This window comes from Lactuca serriola, chromosome 1 (assembly GCF_051521515.1).
Source record: "Lactuca serriola cultivar US96UC23 chromosome 1, Lser_US96UC23_V15, whole genome shotgun sequence".
In the NCBI taxonomy this organism is placed as follows: domain Eukaryota; kingdom Viridiplantae; phylum Streptophyta; class Magnoliopsida; order Asterales; family Asteraceae; genus Lactuca; species Lactuca serriola.
The window spans coordinates 128080938-128085659 of NC_136408.1; positions in this window are offsets into that span (position 1 = coordinate 128080938).

Genomic DNA, 4722 nt, shown 5'->3' on the forward strand with positions numbered 1-4722 from the left:
AAGGTGTTTTATTTTATTTTTTTTAAGTTTTTTTTTTAAATTTTATTTTTACTTTCATTGTACAAAATTAATTTTTATTTTGTTTATTTTTATTTTTTTTAATTTTTCTTTAGTAAAAATAATCCTCAGAAAGTTTTTTTTTTAATTTAAGTGTGTTGGAATCTGCTTAATACTGGGTAATTACCCTCTCTCTCTCCAAAAAAAAAATTCGTCAAATCTCGCAAATCTAATCCGACAATCTTGAAGGTAATGAGTTCTAGATCATAAATATGTATTTTATTGTGTGTTTCACCGTGTCGTTTGAACAGAAATCGAAGAAAATGGTCCGATGGAGCTTACGGCCGCAAGCTTGGGCCATAAACTCTGTTCTTCGGCCGTAAACGTATTTTGACCGTGAATGGATTACGATCGCAAGTATTTATTGATTATTGTGTTGTTTTGTGACCATATTCTCTCGATCAAATGCATATTTTTCATGTGTTGAACAAATTTGGTGTTCATCAGCCGTAAACTCATATTCATCGGCCGTAAACTCAGATTCATGGCAGCGAACATTGTTCTTGGGCCGTGAACTGTGTTTGGTGTTTGACTGTGAACATCAATTTTCACATAAATAATTTTTGTTTTGATCAAATTTTCTAAATAAAATATTTTTTTATTTTTTTATCAAAATAAAAGTTAAATATTTTGGATGTTTATTTGGCATTATTTTTTTTCTTACTTATTATGGTTGAGTGCAGGAAAATGGCAAACTTGAAATTCGCGGATATGCACAATCTTGATATTGTGCTTGTAGATCCTACAGCTGTTCATTCAGACCTACGATCAATTATTCACAGGCTACGGGAGTGCTTTCTGGCGTCCGCTATCACAGTAAACCCTGTTGTGTATCAAAGTTTAATCAGAGAATTCTGGGCAACTGCCAACGCGAGTATGGATAATGACGGTCATTTCACTATAAAAGCTATGGTTCAGGGTCGTGAAATTATGATCAATGAAAGCTTCATCAGAAACACGCTGCTAATTGACGATCAACCTAATTTCTCTACGGAGATTGGGATTGAAGACACACAAAGAATTCTTTAAAGGATGAGCTACGAAGGCACTTCACCTCCGACTTTAAAGAAGCTTTTGCATCCATATTGGAGGTTTTTAGCGCATGTGTTCGTCAGTTGTGTTTCAGGGAGAAGATCAGGAGCGGACGAAATTTCTCAGCGAACTGCTGGTACACTTGTTTCTCTTGCTGCAGGGGTGAAATTCAATTTCTCAAAATTCATCCTGGATGAGTTTGTTATAAACATCAGAGCTTCAACTCGAGATACTTTCTTGTTATATCCCATATTTGTTCAGTTGTTTATCAACACTCAGTTTCCAGAAGTGAGAAAAGAGGGTGAAACTCTAGATATGAAGTCTTTGGGTCCTCACACAGTAGGACTCATCAAGCAAAATCGAAGAGGAAAAGTTGTTTTTCGAGGATTGTACCCTCTTGAAAATTTTGGAAAGTTCACTGAGCTGGATGAACCTATAGAATCTTATGGTTCATCTGATCAAGCTTCTTCTGAGCCAGCATCTACTAAGAAGTCATCTCCAAATAACATTGGCATTGATGTTTCTGAGGATGAAAGTATTGAAAATGAAGATACCCCCACTCCTGATGCTCATGTGGCTGTGGAACATGACAAAGTGTTTGATCGTGCTCAAGATGATGATCTAGGAATGAATGTAGAGATTTGGGAGAATATTGGGGGAGATAAGAATGATTCTTTTAGTGACCTTGACCTCACCAGATTTGATCACGATGATATTGCTGCTTCTTTAGCAACTAGTGCTAACTTGGTGTCAAATGAGAATCTTGACACTATCTTCAACAATGTCGATGATGTTGTTCTTCAAACAACTAAGACAAGGGAGACAAATGAAGTTTTTGAGACTACAAACCCTACTACAGGTCAAATGGCGAGTGTTTCAATTCCAATGGAGATGGTTATGGGATGTTCCCCTCCTGTTTCTGTTTCTCCTACCACAAAGCCGGTTGTGAGTGATTTTGCAACGACACAATCTGATCAACCCCCATTGAAGAGACAAAGAAGGAATCCGAGGCAGGGTAAAGTAATTGCAAGACTTGTTAGCAGCCTCCCTGTACCACCTACTACTACCACTACTACCAGTCTCACCACAACAAAGATGTTTGCTACGGGTTCGGGTACTGCTTTTGATGTTGGTAGTCCCTCTGTTCCACCAGGTTTTTCTACTCCTCGGTTTAATCGTGATGATGCTTCTGAGATATTAGCCGTACATATGGCTGAGGAGCAACTTTTAACGCCTTCCCCTCATGGTGAAGGTGTTTCTATAGGAGGTGGTGGTTCTAGAGGAGATAACCTAACTATTTCCGGACTCTAGAAGGAAATATCGGTATTGAGTCAGAAAAATATTGAGCTAGATATCCAAGTGTTAGAGTTTCGAGCTGAAAATACAAAGCTTAGTATTCAAGTGTCTGAACTTCAGTCTGATAAGTCGAGCCTTGGTGTGTAAGTAGCTGATCTTACAAAGGATAAAGAGCTGAAGTCCAAATAGATTTCTGATCTTCAAGATCACTTCAATTTGTTGACTTCAAGTTATTTTGAATTGAAAAAGAAGCTTGAGGAAGACTTTGGAGATAAATACCAGACATCTGCTGAAGAGTACAAGATCAATCTTCATGTCCAAGCCTTTCCAGTTGTTTTGCCTACTGGTCAATCATTTGGAGCTGTTAGTCATATTGATAATGAGCCTCCTCAAGCCCCCAATGTGTCAGCAACCATTCGTAATGCTCAGGAGGAAGTGGTTAAGAAAGGACAATTATTGTTTAAAAGGGACCCTAATCAAAATGCCTCTTGGGATGAACCCTCAATTACAATGACTGACCTTGAAGTCATTCGTTTCAGGGATACTTTTGGTGATCGGTCAGGAATTGTTTCTTGGGGATTTCATGATCCCCTCAAAATGTGGATAGTGCCGCGGAAAAGTGGTAACTTTGAACTCTACAGAGATAGTCACGATTTCAGTTCATTGACTAGGGTTGATTTGATGAAATTGTCCCGAGCTCCCTTTTCAAATCTTACAAACAATCCGCAAGTAACCCAGTTCAAGTTTTTTCTTGAAGATCAAGTTAAAAGAGGGTTTCCTACAATGCAAACTAATGAGTCCGTGGTATTTGAGCATCCAGATGTTGTCGATCACACAACTTATAAGCCTTTGCAGGTGGTAATGTGGCTTGCAACCAAGCAGGTCAAACAATTCCCAGTGCTTCATACCTATCAAGACGGATCTCTCGGATCAATAGAGTGTTGGGTCTTTGATTAGATCACTTCTGGTGCGGTCATCAAGCTCAAGAATGGATGCATTCGACTCTACGATCGAAGAGATTTGTTGTAGTTTCGAAAATGGGACATTCATCATCTTAGCAATTTTTAGATCTTGGTTGCAGAAGATATTTTTGAAGATGGTGCGAAGGTGTACAGAACGATGGTTGCAGAGATTCTCAACAAACGAATGCGGAATGGGGCGATGGGGCAAGCGGATGTCATGGTGATTACCAAAGGTTAACTTCGAGCTAGTCCAAACCAAGGGGGAGATTGAAGGGCTCAATTTAGTGGTTTGGTCTAGGCTTTACAATGTAATAGTAGGGGGTGTGTTGGTAGCTTGTTTTGTATTAGTTTATGGTTCTAATGAGTTTACTGCCGTAAACTCTTCTCGGTCATGTGGTGTATAAATAGTGGGTTAGTCAGACGTTTTATTGTTGTTGATGCCTTTAGAGTTCACGGCTTCCATCAAGTTGTACCAGACGTTTATTGCTATAAAACGTGTGCAAGCTTGGTTTGTTCTCCTTCTGTTTTTATTATTGCTTTGTGTGATTGTATTTTCTTTTGATCTCTGGTAAGATCCGTTATTTGGACCTTACAATTTCTTGCATTTAGGGTGAATCATGATTACATTTACATGACCTTTAAGTATATTCGAACCTTTTAAACTTGTTAATGTTATCTACAAGTTTTAGGAATCATAGGTCAAAGTGTTTTCTATGTCAAAAAGTATTGCTAGAGTAAGAAAGTTATCTTTGAATGATTTGTTTCCTTACAAATTACACATGGCTGATCAATTTTTTGTACAATGGCTGTAATTGCAGCAAAAAATTCATGGGCTCCTTATGTGGGTTGTCTCATGTAAGTGCTCAAGTCTTTTTGTTTTTAGCTTTAAAAGCTAACAGATTGTTGATTTGAAACATCCCAAGTATACAGTCCAAAAATTTCATTTTTAATTATTAAATAACCATAACTATCCGACCCATTTAATAACAAAACATAAGTCATAGTATCAAATAAGGTTTTTCATCAAAACTCATATAAACATATATCAGAGTGAAAAACATCCCATGCTAAACAAATGGTGTGTACACTGCAATCATCCCGAGCTCCTCTTTTGAAAACTGAAGTAAGTGAAACAAAAACTGAAAACTATAAGCACAAAGCTTAGTGAATCTCCCCAAACTACCACATACCATACACATAACATGCAAGTAGGAGATACGGGCCCCGCCCACACTCCGCTGTCTAGGAGATTCGGGCCCTGCCCACACTCTGCTGTATAGGAGATTCGAGCCCCACCCACACTCCATGACTAACATGCATACAAGTATCATACAGACAACAAGTATATCTACTCCTATCAAGCAATCACATATCT